Here is a 19,066-nt window from a genome sequence, read left to right on the forward strand (position 1 = left end):
TATTGAAAGTTTATAAAGTTTTGACTGTTTATAAAATCTATTAAAAAGTGTACTAAAAGAAAATAAATGTCATGTTTCTATAAATGACTTTCATTTCGCAAACTATACATTGAACCGGCTATCCTTACAAACTAGGCACGTCTATAATATAAATCTGATCCATTTACAAATTAATCCCCAAGATAAATTCGCGCCAAAAGAGCCCATAAGTCTATCTGGCATAGCTTGCTTCCCGTTACTTCAGCCAAGTGGTGGAAGCGTCTTTGCCTCCAAGATGGAGGGGAAAGAAAACATTCAGTCCGTAGATGAACGCGCGCGCCGAACGCACGCGGCCGAAGCGCGGCAAACGATGTCTATGACTTAAAAAAAAACTAAAAGGACCACAGATGAAGTTGTATTCAGCCAGTAACATAAGTGCGTTCATGTGGAACCAAGGGATTCTGTAATAACTTTTAACGCGGTGAGTAAACTGGATTCTTAGAATGTAAGGTGTTAAAGTTGTAGAAAAACGCGTAGACTAAGTATTCTAAAAACTTAGTTAATGATAAGAGGTGTCTAGGCGGTCTTAAGCTCGTTGTTTATGAAGTATTTTTAATCAACAAAAGAATGTGATGTATTTTCTGTGGACATTTAATGTTATAAGATTATGAATGAATGCGGCGTAAGTGCCGGCGTACCTACATAAAGTTTATTTTCTTTTTTCCGCGGCGAAGGCATTGCTCCTAACTTGTATTCCAGGGTGGCTATTTTTATCTAACGCAAGTTTATTAGCACGCAAAGTCAAGGTGTGGTAATCAGATCATCTCCCCATGGTGTCATTTGCAATGAAATTACATGAGTTCCCACGTGATAGGACGTTTTTGATATTTTTAAACGGTGGCATCAGCTTAAATTTTTCAAGATGTCATAATACTAACCGTGTGCAAGGTCCCTAGGGTGGGAAAAATAGGAACGTATAAACTTAAATTTTCTCGTAATCAATGTTTATTTTATTGGACCACTTAAAATATAAATACCTACTGCCTACCTTAATATTTTTCCGTTTAAATTATTACTTACCTATACCTGTATATTTCAGATCTTAAGGTCGTCGTTCTAGCTAGACATTAGTCGAAAGTTAATCTATTTCATAACAAACATAACTTTTACATAAATACCAGACCATTATTTTTATTTTAACACGTGATATAAAAAAGTTGCCATTTCCAAGCTCACGTTCGTGATGAAAAAAAAAGGAAATGCTATTGCTTACCATTTTACAAATGAATAGGTATCTACAAAGACTCTTTCATGTTTTTTGCGAACGTAATCGAAAGTTTGCACTTTAAAATCAATTTGACAAAAAATACTACAAAAGTTCTGTAACTTTCGTCGTATCTCATCGATTATTATTGTGTCTCTGTTATTTAGTAAAAAACCGAATTTTTCAATAAACCAGAAGAATGAAACGAAAAAATTTTATGGTAGAAAAATAACTGCCGTAACTCGGTTTAATTTCCAGTTCTCGTAGACTTCGCCACTTACAGGCACTAGGTAATTTCACTGATATAAAACAATTACAAACGTGGTTATGACTCAAGGAACGATAGAACTAAGTACTAACTTTTAATAACTAATTAGATGAAGTAATAATTATGTAGAAATACATACGAGGAATGAACTCAACAGGAAATGAAGAGTTCATCAATATCCAGCTCTTCTTTTCACCTCACTACGGAAAAGCCAAAGAGATAGAGCTTACGCTTGATTCGTTTTTATGGCAATAAGGGTGATAGATAGGATAATATGTATTTTATCGATTTTCTAAAGGAGCCTTTACCACTTTTCTTTGTGAAAAATGTTTAAAAACTGTAACCCTTAGTCGAGTTAGTTGTGGGCAGGTACGGAGCAAATCACGCAGGCGGAGCCAAGGGTTCAGCTAGCATGAAATAAGTTGTCTATGGTAACTTGATAAGGTATAGTTGGTCAAACCAAATTGTCAGTAAATAACAAAAACTATACTCATCCTTTTCTTTTGGGTGCTAGTACTAGTGTAAGACAAAGATACTGTGTATGTTTGAAATGGGACAGTCCTTTGACAAACTTACATACTATGAAACTGTTATTCATAGGTAGGAACTATCATGGGGGTTGCGGTACTTGCGGTTGAAGCAAGGGACAAGACACAGCAAATAGATTGTGTACGGTAAAACTAAATTAAAAAGTATTCATTACCATTATCCACACTAATATTATAAATGCGAAAGTGTGTCTGTCTGTCTGTCTGTCTTTTACCTCTTCACGCTTAAACCGCTCAACCGATTTAGTTGAAATTTGGTATAGAGATTTTTTGAGACCCGGGGAAGGGTAGTTTTTATGTCAGAAGTCATCCTTTAAGAGGGTGAAAAAGGGGAGGTGGAAGTTTGTATGGGGAATCGATAAAAATAAGCAGATTGGTTAAAAAATAGGCTACCCAAATTACTAACTCCACGCAGACGAAATCGCGGGCAAAAGCTAATATCAAATAAAAGCAGTATTTAACTGGACAGAGGCCCTACCTGAGTATTTTCACAACGTTCGCTCGTGTTCTGTCCATATACAAAAGTTACTTGCAAGCTTAACCATGTGATTCCTATTAATATGTATTATAAATGCTAAAGTAACTCTGTATGCCTGTTACCTCTTCACGCTTTAACCGCTGAACCGATTTAGGGAAATTTGATATGGAAATATATTTGGTCCGGGAAAGTACATATGATAGATTTACCAATCATCATCATCATTCCATGCAGACGAAGTGGCGGACAGACTCTAAATATTTATGTAAAACCCTTTTTATGTGCAAATAAATGATTATGATTATGAAGTATCAAATAAAAGCAGTCTTTAACTGAACAGAGGCCTCACCTGAGGATCTTCACAACTTCCGCTCGTGTGCTATCCATATCCAAAAGTTGCTTGCAATCTTGACCAGATGATAGTCTATAAGTAAATACATTAGTTATACGTCTACATCAGATGAGCTTTGAACAAGGTTTCTTCTATGAAATACAAAAAATCTCGTTGATCTTGCAAGTTCTCGTAGACCCCTGAGGGTTTATCAGGATTTTTTATACAAAGGATGACCAGGATTCATAGATTCCATAGCACGGACACCGTAAGACTAAAGTGAGCTATGAAAAAAAAAACCAAAGCCTGAGGATGACTTATTATTGGTCGTATATAATCCTCTAATGACAAAGGTTCACTTGAAGCATACAATTATAATCTCCTTTTACAGACGGCTCAGCCGAGCCGATTTAGTATTAACTACTAGTACTTACTCGTGTTATTTCAAAACAGGATATAATAGTTTTAAAATGTTTAAGTTGGCCATCCCTGCGACTCGGAGTTATAATACCATCGTCACATTGACCATTTGTAAACCGTATTTCAAACGTCATAAGATCCACTAGTGGTTTCTAAGTGTCTTCGTTATTACTAACAAGAATAGGTATTTAGCTGGCGATTAAAATGCATTATGTCTTTGTAAACTAATCAAGTATACGAGTGATCAACTGTTCAGACGTTGGTGCGATTACCTGTTATTACCTAACGCTCGAGGGCCTTCCTGTCGATGCCTAGTACTTAAAAGTTAGCCGAGGGTGGTTGTTGGAGTGCTAGAAACATCTCATAAAACCATTTAAAATAAATCGGTTAAATACGAGTCCTAACTAGCGGTATTAGGATTCCGTATATTGGATTTTTTTTGAGAATCCTTGGTTGAGAAACGTTGTATTGCACGTCCGTTACGTTGTCTTTCCAGGCGAACTAACAATTTATCTGACAGGCTTCGCAGTCTATAATAAAACATAGCTAAGCAAATAGTTTGTAGTCGCTACAATCGACTTTTTACAAGCTTTTATTTAGTTTCACCTGTCCCGCTGTCTGTCAGTCTGCAATCAAATCTTGCAAAATTGTGTTTGGGGTTTTTAGAATTATCTCGATGAGTATAATTAGTTGCCTGCCGCGCTAGCACATGATTGGCGCGAGAGTATCTCGGCGCGACATAAACTACCTACCCTTCCCCCTTTAATTCATACAGTTTGTAAAAAAAGACGGGTAGTCTATCTCGCGGCGAGATACTGTCGCGCCAATCATGTGCTCGGCCTACTGTACTAACGCTGACTGTACTGTAAAAGTACAGTCAGCGATAAAAGCTTGTACATACCAAAAGGATTTTTATTTTATTTAGTAGTCTGTCTGTCTTAAGATAATTTCACAAGTTTATTTTAAAAGCTCGGATTGACGGTGTAGTCGTTCCTAGATATTAAGCCCTCGTTGGCATCTTTCGGGTGCCTACGGGACTCTAAAAAGGCAACTATTTCTGTGTTGCTAGAAAAAGCCAGTTCTCGTGTGACAGTGTGTGATAACATACATGAGCTAGTATTAGGCGGACATATCAGTATGTGACCATTCGCCATAAAATAAGCTAATCATGCTTGTAACGTACGTCGCAACTGTACTGAAATGAGTGCCTTATGGACATTTCTGTGACAAACTGCAGAAGATTTTCGCGGCATTATGCAACAGTGTTTAAATATTATTTACTGTTCAGCCGTCTGAGGAAATGGCTGCAGTCTATTTTTATGTACCATAATAATGGGTTTTATAATAATGCCCCTGTGTCATGGGAAATTATCTGTCTTATAGTGAGCTTTTTAAGTTATGGCCTATGGTATACCTCACTATATGGATACGTTTAAAATGTTAATTACAAAACGTTAAGGCCCAGTAGGTTCGTGTTCTTCTCTCATTCTCACAGCGTAAGCGGGAGCGAGATGGATGTGCGATTGTGCGTGCTCGGGACCGCGGATATCGTGTTGTTGAATTTTAATTTTGTGTGTGTTTTAATAATAATAAAAAGTAATCGCTGAGTTCCCTCAAAAATAATATTGCTCATTTTTAGAAAAAAAGCATATTTTTAGATTTTTTGCAAAAAATATAATTTTCGAGTGTTTTTTTTTCTATCGAGCGAAAGTCAAAAACTCAGTATTCGAATTAAATTTTTGGCAACCGTATTGTGATCTTAAAAAGCGCTACGACTTTTCAAAAACTCCGTTCTCTAAGCCTACTGCACTTTAATGTACCGTCAGCTGCAGTCAAAAAATGACACTTCGCTGCAAGTAGCTATGGGACGTAACATGTTACTACCTTTGTGGAAGACAAATGGGACGTTTGGGACGTAATTAAAAATAGGCCGATGATGCGCTCTGTACTCGCTTATACCATACCAAACTATATCTTATTGATTGATGAAATCTCCAAAGGCATAGATTAGTAGGAATAGCACGAGAGTGCCGATGCCGCGTCAGTATCTCGCGTGAGGGGATACTATCGCGGCCACAGAAATATATTTCTGTGATCGCGGCGCTCTCGTGCTAAGGCTACTGGAAGCTTAAGTACGTTCCATCAAGTCAATCTATTAAATACCGGTTAACTCACGATAATAGCTACACGATAATCAGATTTAACACTGACTTTGCCTTCAGTTTAGTTCTAGACTAGCTCAGACACAAGCAATTTTACGCACGTTATGCTTTGTACTGCTTGACTGGTTGCCCCGGGCACTTTAGATACGGCTTTATAAAAAGCTTACAATTATTATGTGATGCAAATATAATAGGTGCAAAAACACAATGGTGTTAAATCTACACTTTATTATCATTGCCGGCAGGCATGCAACCATAACGTAATATTCTCCATTGTACTCTTGGTAAAAAAAGGTTTCCTTTACGGATATGGTGGCTTATAATAATATTACCGGGATTCAAACCCAGAACCATCGGCTTCATAGGGTCTCTACCCACTAGGCCAGACCGGTCGTCAACTTATGATACCTATGTGTGGCCGCCGCTTATGAACTTATGATAGTTATGATAAAGCTATCATAATCATGAGCAACCATTACCTATCCGTAGATCACAGTAATACGACGTTTGATACGTGGTCGATAAATGATAGAGACAAGTTCCATAAGTAGGGTAAGGGATAATAAATACCTAGGTTTAGGTTTAAAGATATTTATTCTCATAAAAGACATACAAGTCACTTACACGAGAACAGAGTTATAAGTAAAAGTTATCCTATTTACGGTAGCATTAAAGTCGAGCTCGAGAGGTACACGCTCACACATTTTTTTTTTTTTTTTTTTAAGGTGGGTAGTGGTTTAAAATGTATTGCGATAATTTAGTTTTAAACACATTGAATGAGCCTGTCCCACCCAGATCAGACGGTAATTTATTATAAAGCTGTGCACCTTCATATGTAAACATTTTTTTCCCTAATTGTGTTCTTATCTTCGGTAGCACAATGAAACTTGCACGACGAGTAGTGCGTTTGGATATTTGCTTCTTCGTTATAAAGGCTAAGTTAGTATGGAGTGCGCTGTTTAATATTTTCCTAACAAGAATGCTGGTACTATACATATACAATTGTTTAATGTTCATTAGGCCAGTTTCTGCATATATACGCGTGGTAGGTGTTAGACGGTGATAGTGAAAAAGAATTTTGATTATTTTATTTTGGAGTATTTGTAGGGGAGTTAGTTTGGTTTTGGCTGCGCTGCCCCACAGCTCAATCAAGTAGAGTAGGTGCGGTTTAATTAGACAATTATATATGGTATAACGTAGCTTATGCGGAATACAGCCTGATATGCGTCGTAAAGAACCAGTGATTGACGATAATTTTGACCTTATATGTTCAATTTGAGTATTCCACGTAGGATAGCTATCCATTCGGAGACCGAGGTATTTCTCATGTTTTTTATTTGTTATAGCTACATTATTTATCGTCAGTGGGCTGTGGGGTGGGATAGTTTTATTTTTTGCTTTGAAGATTACGTAACTAGTTTTGGATATGTTAATTGTGAGGAGATTTTATCGAAACCAGGAGTGTAATTTATTTAAATCGGTTTGAGCGTTTTCTATTAAATATTCTATCGAGGAGCCGAAGTAGAACAGACATGTGTCGTCTGCATATAATGATACATGACCTTTTAGGCCTATTTCGTGTACATTATTTATGTAGATTAAAAACAGTAGAGGCCCTAAAATTGAGCCTTGAGGAATTCCGCAAGTTATCGGCAATTTAGCACTTTGGGTTTTGTCTATTTTGACTACTTGATGTCTGTTTTCAAGGTAGGATTGAATCATCTTTAGTGCGTTACCATCTATACCGATTTGTTTTAATTTTTGAAGTAGCAAATTATGACATACCGTATCGAACGCCTTTTTTAGATCAATAAAGACGCCGAGGACTATGTTTTTTTTATCTATATTTGATTTAATTTTAGTTACAAGGTCGATTGTTGCAGTTAATGTATTACTTTTAGGCCTGAAGCCATATTGACGTTCAAAGATAAATACCTTAGCCCCACTTCGCTCGTAGTGCACGTTCGGTTATCGGGTCGCGCTGAGCTATAAGTACAAATCGTAGTTTGCGTAGCTATCTATACCTTAAGGAAATATCATGGAGATAAAGGCATGCAAAAGCTGGCACTTGGGTACAGACACTAAAGAAAAGTTCTCTTTTTTCCTGAAAGTTAAAGAACGGTAGAACCTAATTTCTGGCTGTAGTTTATATGCATACACAGTTTTGAATGTTGTTAGGAGTTTTACAAATGTTGTGAGCATTACATGATCACAATATCTTAAAAATAAGATAAGAATAGGAAGTCGGACCACGCTTAAAAAAAAGCATAACAAACATGCATATGCATATGCATGCTAAGTTTTCATGCCAAGTGCTACGTCAAGTATGGATTAAAGGGATAAATATGTATGCATTCTTACTGCCAAGTTTGTGAACGTTGGCGTGGTCTAAACCTCTGTGTGCTGGGTGAAGTCTCTTGGACAAACATTGGGATTGTAAGACGTGGAACCTCCTGTAATTCCTTGCCGGATAGCTGGAGTCTCATTTAAGATTTTTAAACTTGTTTTAATGCTTTGGGCACTTAATTATCCATTCAGCCAGCACGTTTCGTTCCGGCAGATAACGTAATGGATCATCGTTTGTATTCCGACCGCAGCAAGGAAGCACCGTGAGCATTCTAATCATCTTTCACGCTGGCTGGCGCTCGAAAAACCTCCGACTTGTTTAAAAAAAGTTGATTCGAGTTTGTTTTGAGTTGTAATTAGAATTACGTTAATTATGATTATTTTGTATGAAGGGCAATGCCCGCTGGTAAGTATAATAGGGGAATTTAGTTATCTCCGAGTACCCAATCGAATAAGTAGCTAATTAAGGAATATATGTATATGATTACACTGTTCGCGCTGTTCCGAGTAAGTGGTTAAATTGCTATTACAAGTTTTTATTCAGCTGTCATCGAGTGTTGTTAGAATCGTCTTAGTGCTGACTATCTTTATAAGCGCGACTTGGACCATCCCACTAACCCGGGGTTAACCGGTTAAACCGTTATCCCACAGTGTCAAGTTATACTGGTAACTATGATAACTCCGGGTTTAACCGGTTACCCCCGGGTTAGTGGGTTGGTGCAAGTGGCCCTAAGAAAGCTAAATTTAATGGTAGGTATTAAAGCCTAAAGCGCAAGTTACAGAAAAATATTCAGGTTTTTTTCAAATGTAAGTAAATTATCCAAATCCGCAACGATGTCCCGGAATTTTGCCAGGACTTGCTTAAGACGAAAGGGGACGACCGCTCCCAAACCGCATTTCCATACAAACGTAGTCCCCATTTTCCTCTCTGGATATTAACATTATTGTTTTTTTTTTCACAATTTGATTAATTTGAAATGCTCCTTTTATAATAATTAAAAAACAAAAAAAACAAACGGTCGGGCATAGCTATGACTAAAATGCATAATATTTTCCATAATGTCAATATCCAGGGAGGAAAATAAGGACTATGTTTGTATGGAGAATAGATCGTCCCCTTTCCTCTTAAAAGGATATATGAATAATAATGGGGTCCGTTCGGGAACCTAGAATTTGCATAGAAAAGCAACTGCCGTCTGACCTTTCAACCCAGAGGGCAAACTATTAGGCCTCATTGGTCCGGTTTCCCCGCGATCCGGATCCGGGTTCACAGATGCAACCAAATACCTATCGACAGATTGCCGCCTTATTAACACTTTATGTTACTATTATGTTTTTATTTTTAGTATAAAAATGTCTTTCTAAAGTCAGACCGAGACAAGTCTGCAACGATTTTGATAATTTCGCAGTGCAAGTGTTATTTATACATCATAATTGTATAGAAGTCTGACGTTTAAAATAACACTTGCACTGCGTGTGCTATCAAAATCGTTGCAGACTTATCGCGATCTGACTCTAGCTGTATCATTCCTTCTTACAGTGAAAATGTCGATTCGCAACGCAACATGTGATTTACAAAACGATGATGGGCCATAGAAGTTTCACAAAAAGCGAATCGTTGCAAAAACACAATGCATCTGCGAACATTATGGTTTCGAGATGTCACAATCGTGTGGGGGAAATGGGAAAGTGTTATTGTTCATCTCATACGGCTGATGGGCCAAGCAATAAGAAGATATAGAGGGAAGTGCTTGGAAGTTCCAAACAAAGTTACGGAGTCAAAAACTGTGTTCTAAGTTGGAACACAGTTTTTGACTCTGCCTTTGAGCCACGGAGAGAGGGAGGTAAGAAGGTCCCATTTTTCGGTTTTTCATTTATATCTTGGAAACTTTGCGTCTTAGCGACATGACTACTTAGACTAACCGAAAGCTTGTTTAATTTGCTACAAGTTTAACTTTGTTACGTTTTTCGGTATCTTGAATAGTTTTCGGGATATCCTCTCTTGAAAGTTTATTTGGGGCTCTCAATTTTATCTTCACTTCTACATCAGTGAAGCTACTAGGCCATGTTTGGTATCGTTTTCGTATAAATCGTGAGTGCCAAATTTATTTATTGTATTACACTGACACCATTCCGAAGTATTTTTTTTTATTTCCCTCTACAGGTTTTTTTGAGCATTCATTTCATGGCCTATGAATCGTTTGTAAAGTTATTTGTTCAGGGACTTTAGGACCAACTAATGTAGGTTATAATAGACGAAGGAAGAGCCTAGGCAACACTCATACTGATCTGATAGGGTACTAAGTACGTTTTTATTGTATAGGTTTGCTGCTTTATTATTTCACTAAAGTTCTATGCGAACAGGGTCGTTCTTAGACTACAAGTTAAAAAGCGTAAAACTTTTACCTTTGATCTACAAAATAATTTTATTGAAAACAGCACCTTGTACAGCACCGTCAACGTTGTACCCACCATCTCTCTCTCCCGGACTCAGACCCGAACCCGGTTCGGATCCGGACCTGGACTCGGACCCGGAGACTTAGAACTGCGACCCTTACAGAAACAAAATGCTACTACATATAGATAAGTGGGGCAGGTTACGTTTGAACTGCGATCCTCACAGAAACGAAATTCTACTAGAAAAGTGGGTGGTTTTACCCCCTTTTCTACATTAATTAGGCAAAAGATGCTGTATTTTTCATTTCATTGTCTGGAATCTAAGAGTGCACCATCAACAATAATCTTTCACCGGCCTCCCATTGTAGTCGGTTTTTTTTTTCTTAAGAATTATTTGTTTTAAGTTTTTAATACCGTTTCGCAAAACATTTAAACTTAGACCGTATCTTCAGTAATTAAAAGTTAACCAGGTGAAATGAGGCTATCGTAATCAGCTTAGACACGCTTGCAACAGATCCGGCCAATGTCTTCATTGTATTGTAACACATCGGTGCATACAGGATAAAAATTAAACCATTTGGGTTTATATCCTTGCAGGTATTGCAGGTAGGCTTATTGTAAGCTATCTTTGCTGGTCATTGGCTCATTGATATAAGATATAAGGAGGATTTTGACCTCCGAAACTCGGACACTTGTGTAAAACCATTTTGATGTGGTTTAAAGGTCTTTAATTTGGGCGTTTTCTAAAATAAATATTGAAAACCTGATTATTCTTTAAAATCTGGACATTCTTGGGCTCATTCTACTCAGAATCGACAGCATTCTCCATCCTGCCATTAAAAAAAGATGTCCAAAAATGTAAATTCCATTACGGCACGTTTTAGTGCGAAATTCTTTTTCACTTGTATGTGCGTGACGTAGTGGAAATTGGAATGTAAAATTTTCATACAAATTTTTTGGACATTTTTTTATCATCAGGATTGAATATTGAATATCCTAGTGATTCTGAGTTGAAAGAACCCAAACACACCAGGATCTGTGAGAATCAGGTTTTCAATATTTAGTTTAGAAAACGCTCATTTACTATTTTCACACAAAAATTATTCCTTATTTTGTGTTCAAAATTTGTTGAAATTTGTATTTGAAGTAAGCCAAAACTTATAAAAGTTTCTCAGAATCTGAATGTTTATGTTGTTTGTTACTCCCATGAATGTGATGTAACATCGATTTAAAAATATAGTTTTATTTATATAAGAATAGGAACACAGTGAGCGTATAATATTGTATCATAATTTACTATATACATAATTATATATCATGTTGGTCATCATAGAAGTGTTTAAAAATATTTTTATCACTTTTTAGATACGACAGTTAGGTAAATAAATATTCTTCTTAGATGGTATAGATAACATAATTCTGCACTAAGACATATTTTGCTAGTTAGCATGCAAATGTACACTTAACCTAAACTTAAACCTATCTAAATTCTACTTAATACTATTACATGCAAACAAGTCATCTACCGGGCGTTTCCTGTAACAGGAGCAATAAATTAAACTGGAGGCTGTACGCCTCAAACTGACCAACATTTGTTCAGCAACTTTTTAAAATTATGAAATTTTTAGATTATATCTTTTTCATACTAATAAAATATGATTTTCAATGTACGCTGCCATCTGTGTGTTTTACGTTGCTTGTCACCCTTTAAACATAATAAACTTTAAAGTGTAATGAAAATCAAAACACAAGTTATTTTTAGAAGTTGCTGAACAAATGTTGGTCAGTTTGAGGAGTACAGCCTACAGTTTAATTTAATGCTCCTGTTACAGAAAACACCCGGTATAGTGTAAAACATCTTAGTTACCAGCCAACGATAAAGTTGAGTTTTAAATAAATTAAGAGGGAGATCCTTAACATTATCTGGAAGAGCATTAAATATTTGTATATAGGTATTAGGTAAGTATACAAAATAAATACTGTACGGAACTCGAATTACAAAAATCTTGTAGAGTCGGACCAAGCTAACTCTGCATTTGCAGTGTGGTAAGTCATCACTAATGTCAAATTTAAGTATATCAAAATATGCCGTTTATAACGACACTCCCTCACTTTGTTCTTTAACTTACTCGGACTCTAGTCATTGTAAATATTGCTTGTAAATGTGGATGGGAAGGTATCATTTGTTTTACCACCCTGTATAAGTAACAACCTGTGCATACAGTACACCGAACGTCCGACGTATCCGACCATTGTACACTAGCCATCTCTCCACATTGTTTATGTTGCGAAATACCTAAGTGATGTATTGGTTCGTGCGAGACTAACCTACCCTCACAAAACCTAACCTCGAACCTAACTGCCAATTAATATATCAACCATATGAACACAGGTACAAGGTTGCTTTTGCAATAGCTTCATTAAGTGAGATAACATGTTGTGAGAGTTACAAGTAGAAATTTCATGCCTGTAATGCGAAATAGTTCAAAAGACCTGACTAAAACGTGATTTGGTAATTGTCGCATTGAAAGTGAAGTCGAAGCTAATTTATGTGTGTTCGTTTGTTTGTAGTGTAATGTCTATGGTAATGGGTGGATTGCGCGACTTTTGTTTTGCGAAAACTGGGTTATTTCAGTTGGACTTGAGGTCGCTTGCGAGGCGAGACTAAATTTTGGTAATTTACGTAATGCATGGAGATGACCTACCTATTATTACTTCAGTTTAGGTGTTAATAAACCACAGTTTCAACGTGGGAAACAAACAATTTGCAAGCCATTTAATAAAATTTACCAATTACACCTGAAATAAATGAATTAATATGAAATGAATACGTACCTGAGTTTATTTACTTTTGTAATCTTGGGAAACCCCCGGGGCACTAAAACATGATTCTAATTGCATTTAGACTCCAAATTACAATATGTAATAGCATAATAGCTCTTAACGGCCTACTATTTTGGAAGATATTATTTTGGGACACCTACATAAAAATTGTACCTGAGGTCAACTGTCAATTGTCACTCGTAAGTTCCTAATATAAGATACGATCAACAGTGAAGTTGACATTTTGCTACCAATCCTATTGTTTTGTATCTCGGCACCATCTTAATCTCAAAACGATTTAAATTCCGCATAGATTATTGGCCCCGTACAAACTTGCAAAGCATTACGTGAGTGTTGTGCTAAACGTGTAAATCAATCTCCACTTTCAAGATTACATCTTGAATTTAAATATATTTTGAATAAATTGTGTCGCGGTAGGGAAATATACTATTTGTTTACATTGAGGTAAATAGGTAGACAAAACGTGCGAGGTGTTTGATAGATATGTTTAACTTTAATTGATTAATTAGTGTAACTGAATTTGAGTTACTCGTACTTGTTTATTTTATGAATAAGAACACAAATAAAGTTTGAATTTTGAATTTATAATTTAATTTTGAATTTAATAAAGTTTGAATTTTGACTTACAACTATAACAAAAAAAAAAAGTTAGGTAGTAAAGTTAGGACCGGGTTGTTAAAAATCCGTCGACGCACCAAGGTGCAAGACGTTGGTTTCGCCATTACCAAACTAAAATGGAGTTGGGCGGGACATGTTGCTAGGCAGAGTGATGGCAGGTGGACTAAAATGTTAACGGAATGGTGGCCGCTTTCGAATGAAAGAAGCCCCTGGCGTCCATCGGCTCGTTGGGTGGACGACATCCGGAAGATTGCGGGTCACTTCTGGATGAGATTAGCTCAGGACCGGGACAAGTGGCGTACTGGAAGAGAGGCCTATGCCCAGCAGTGGGCGATAAAGGGCTGATATGATGATGATGTTAAAAATTTATGAACACATGTATATTTATGATAGGGAAGGTTTAAGTTTAGACATAGAAAGTACCTGAAACTAGTTTTCTTCGAGGACACGAAGTCTTCATGATCATAAGACTGTTGAGTAAAGCAAAGTTTACCTGTGAATAAATAAATATAAACTTTCGAATAGACATTATGTATATGTTTCGTTTTCTATACTCACAAGCGTCCGACTTCTTAATAATGTAACGAGATTGTAACCACTTTTTCTCAGTCTTTTCATAGCGTGCACACTGTGCAAAGTTTAGGTACCTACTACTACTACTTAGGTACCTTTTTCCGACCACTGATTATCATACACCAATGTAAGGTATACTTACATACACATTCGCATAAGTGATTGATACCTACAAACCTTACATAATTACACGTCAAAAGTACTTCTTATTCATGTAAATCTTTTTTTCTCTAAACAACGCTCGGATGCGCGCTTTCGCGTGCTCATGCGATTGCGCAAGAAATCAATCCAAACAATTAATCCTTATGTTGTACACAATAAGGATTAGTAAAAAGAACCAAGCCATGTGGTTTATAGGGACAAGGTTAGAGGCATCTTTTGTTTTAATAATTGCAACAACATTCTTTACGTAATTACATGAATTTGCTAGCTTGGCTAGCTAGGTTTAGGTTTTGTTAGATCTTAGCGAACCTAGCGAAGGAAATAGGTAAGTACTTATACTTAGTAATTATGTCTAGTATAATTATTTTAACAATTAACCGACTTCAATATTTCAAGGAGGTTCTTCAAAAAGGCTTAGTATCCCCCTGGGTTTGGATAGTCAGATGGCAGTCGCTTTCGTAAAAGTGCCCACGCCAATTCTTGGGACCAACGGCCGGGACAACACTAAGAAGCTAAACATACTCCAAATAGGTAAACCCTGATTTGAACTAGGCGTCTAAATACCTTATCAACGAAATTACTTTTAACTGTTACAAGCATACCAAACTATACTTACCAAAAAAAGCGTTTGTTATTAATTACATGTCAATCAATGCAAGAAAGCGGAGTGCACCATAGCGCACCAATTATTCGTACGCTATGCGCCGCCTAACGGTTTAATCCTAACTAACGCTTGAGATGCATCTCGGGGCATTGCACCAGTTTCACGCTAACTGATCAAGTCGTTCGGTATCTCGTTTGTTCGATACTAGTTGCGGGGGATTAGGACTCGATTTCCAGCGGCTTGCCTAAATTTAAGCGCATTTTTACAGCTAGCAAGTACCTAAGTGTAAAAAAATGCATCCCCACTGTTAAACACACAAGCACGCATGAATTGCATAAACACTTTAGATAAAAAAAAACCTAACTTATGCAACGATTTGATTTTTCGTGGATTTTACGGGCGTTTTCAATTCAGCTTGCTCGAAGCTCCAATTTTTCCTTTGAGTTTGAAGCAATTCTTGGGAGCACCCGTAGAGAGAGATACCTGTTTAGATACATCAATGTACAACACAAATGGTGGACTTAATGCCAGATTGCATTCTCTACCATCAGCTTTAGTTGCATGCCTGAACTGAATTTGATGCGGAATTATCTGATTATCTTGTTTTCGTGGATTTTCCAGGCAATATATTAAACTTTTTTTCTTCTTCTTATTTTTTGGTCCCTCATTCGTGAACGCATTGCACCTATTGCAGTTCCTGTGATTTCTATTCATTGGTCTCGACCTCCTGTAGCCTTCATCCCTTGATGGAGTTTGCCTGAGGTGTCCTTCTTAACCTGATCAGACCATCTATCTTCCACTTTTCCAACCATCTCCGCCAATACGCATATTTTCTTTTAATTATACCATTAAGAGAAGACACTAAGTGTAAGTTTAGAATAAGTCTTATTCTATTGGAAATATGGTAAATGGCGGTGCATCTAATGGCATTGCGCTAGTTCTCTAACCAGCATGTAGCTTGATAAAGTCATTACCTCGTTTGTAAGACTGTCTGCTCCATCTGCATGCCTGGACTGGACAGACGTGTGTAACTAAGGCAAGGAGTTGTTTAGTGGAATGCTGAATACGTGTACCTTTTTACACACTTTTTTCAGACACTTTGAAATTAAGATTTATAAGTACCTTCTAACAAAATAGAAACATCAGTGTCATCAACATCATCCCAGACATAATATACAATGTACATTGGGTACATTTATGAAAAATCTTAATCATTTGAGTTTTTACGTTGATTTAAAATAGATACGTCATTTTTGTCGAGATTTTACGTCTACGCTGTCTAATTCGTTAAACGTTACTTACCTTAATATGTATTATAAATTATTTTGTTCAATGAACCGGTTGAAAATGCTTTTTTTAATACAGTTGCTCACAAAGTGCTACTTTTCGTGGCTGTTTAGCGTGCGGAAAGTTGGTTATCGCGAACTAGTGCTTTTTACTTTTCCAATTTTTTTAAATTTTTACTGGTTCTAATTCATGACTACTTATTGATGAGTGTTAATATTAGTTCCCTTTAAACGTCGTAATCAACATAAAAACCTACTGTTAATGTAAGAATACGAAAAATATGCATATTTCATATTTTATTACTTACCTCTTCATCATTATAAGTATTATAACACGTTTATTTTTTAATGTTGAAAAACCGTTCTTAATAAGTTGTCTAAATGGAACGAAACGCCTGTCAAAGAAGAGGCGTATTTTCTTACTGCAAGAATGTTTTAAATTTCCAAAGGCAACATTCGATATTGTTTTTATAAATATACGATACACAAATAATCGTAAATAACGATATTTAGGTAATAATATTTACAATTGTTTCTGTCTTATAGAACATGCATTTGAAAAAAAACTTTCATTGAAGTGGGTTCAATAATAATAACGAAATCTATTCTAGTCGAATAAAAGCTAGAAAAACACTTCTTCATAATGTCAATGTCAATGATGTCAGTGTCACAGAATTAATAATATAAAAGTTTCGAATTCCATTCCCTACTTGTTACTTTTCTTATTTTTTCACAACTGTATTAAAAAACGTCGTTCGATACACGTGCGGATATGTTATTCTTCACTCGTCCCGAGTCTTGCCACTCGCCTACGGCTCGTGGCAAGATATCTCGGTACTCGTAAAGTAATGACATACTTTCCGCACTAGCATCGAAATGTACTGTTGTTATTTTCCCGGTTGAAAATACTTTATTTATAACTGCATGTATATATACTCGTAGGTATTAAAGATTGGAAGATACTAACTAAATGCAAGTGTAAGTGGGCCAATAAAATGATTTGCTTTATTACTTGATACGTAGTTAATTATAACCTTCACTTTACGTTTGTTAATTCAGCAAAAAACAATAAAGTTTTACATCTACCAATAAATTGTCCAAGTAGTAAATTGAACGAGGGCTGGACGCAATGCGAACTGATTGCCTCCCTTACAGGTATGTAATAAAACAATTGAAATCTTCAATTATATAAACCGGCTTCTGCCTGCCAACTTCTTTGATTAATTTGCGATGTATACAGTCGAAGGCAAAAATATCGATCCAGAAAAATGGCTCAAAAATATGTGAACACGACTTTATTGTCTAAGGTGTAAGAGCGTACACATATTTTTAAAACCTTGGGGAATGTATATATATTTATGCCCTTGACTGTACCTGCAATAATAACTTGCACAACGAAGCGTGCAAAAATAAATGACACGTTTGGCTCTACAAATAAGATTATATATTTTTGCGCACTCCGTAGCAAAGAGTTGTTAATTGTTATGAACCCCAATAAATATAAGTTTATAGGTTAGGTATCTACTTTCCTGTGGTTAGCTCTTTAAAATATTTTGTTACTGTTATGCGAACATGTCTTTCTAAGTTAAAATTGCCTTAACAAATTCTCGACATTCATAGAGGGGTACAACACACTAGAATAGGAATGCCTGTGTAAAATAGTTGACTGGTGAATATAGGACTTACTATCTCACAATACATATAATGTATTGATTTCACATTAAGTTAATCTACATTCCAAACGAACATACCGCCTATATCGGTGCAACTGTGTTGCAACAAAAAACGACAAACAAAAACATTTCCATACGAGCAATGGTACACCCTCCGGCAGTGCAGAAACCTTCGGTCCAATTTATTTACTATCTGGTTCGTGCATCCAGCACCGACCAGGCTTCTTGACCTCTGCCTAGAGTCCGAACATTACCTCCCACGCTCTTGCAAATATTCGTTACTTAGGAACACGTTTATAACGTTAATCAAATTATAAATATTTAACGACTTAAAAGTATTCTCTTTATTACAAACGTTTTTTTAGGGTTTCGTACCTCAAAAGGACAAAACGAAACCCTTATGGCGCTTCTTTGATCCGAAAGCGGCCACCAAGCCGTCAGGAACTCAACATTTTCAAAATAGTATTAACAAATAAATAAATATGGAATAGTAGATAACTGCTAAATTGAAGCTTTTACTCCTACTTTTCGAATACTCGGTTTGGCTGATATGTTAATTAATGACAATGTAGCGAAGTGTGATAGATAATAATTGCTAATTAATACATCGCTTATATACTGCAGTTTATTATGTCTACTATATGATACGAAATTACGAATATAATCTTTTAATAACCTTATGTCTTGTTCAACATAATATATACCGACGCCAACATTTTTGAAGCGCGAATAATATACTAATTTGATACCAATATCAGTTACGTGATAAAAATGATTAAATTAACGTTATTAATTACAAATACCGTTGCAGTATATCGATAAACAGTAATGGCGTTATTCATAAACGAGTTACTGGCCTGAGTTATCTATGAACCGTTTGTCTTTATCTATCATTTTGACTTATGTATTTGTAAGAAAGGGATGAAACATAATTTAACAATCAGGGGCCCTATTCGAGATGCACAACTGTCAGTTTCGGCTTCAACATCAGTTCAACAGTGGAATGAATCATTTGTTCATCAACCGTGGAAAGTATCATTTGGTACAACCAAAACTCATTCATTGAAAAAATTATTCAACAAAAATCAACTTTGTTTTCTTACTACTATACGG

General features: G+C 36.2%; 1 protein-coding gene across 1 annotated transcript in view; it reads left to right on the forward strand.

The window, feature by feature from the left end:
• The first annotated feature begins 114 nt into the window (after nt 1-114).
• LOC134747576 (uncharacterized) overlaps nt 115-19,066 on the forward strand; it is a 49,049-nt gene continuing 30,097 nt past the window's right edge. Inside the window, exon 1 of the mRNA XM_063682165.1 lies at nt 115-460. The gene's annotated coding sequence lies outside the window, so the exon portion shown is untranslated. The remainder of the gene's footprint in view (nt 461-19,066) is intronic.

Source organism: Cydia strobilella, chromosome 15, assembly GCF_947568885.1.
Source record: "Cydia strobilella chromosome 15, ilCydStro3.1, whole genome shotgun sequence".
Classification (NCBI taxonomy): domain Eukaryota; kingdom Metazoa; phylum Arthropoda; class Insecta; order Lepidoptera; family Tortricidae; genus Cydia; species Cydia strobilella.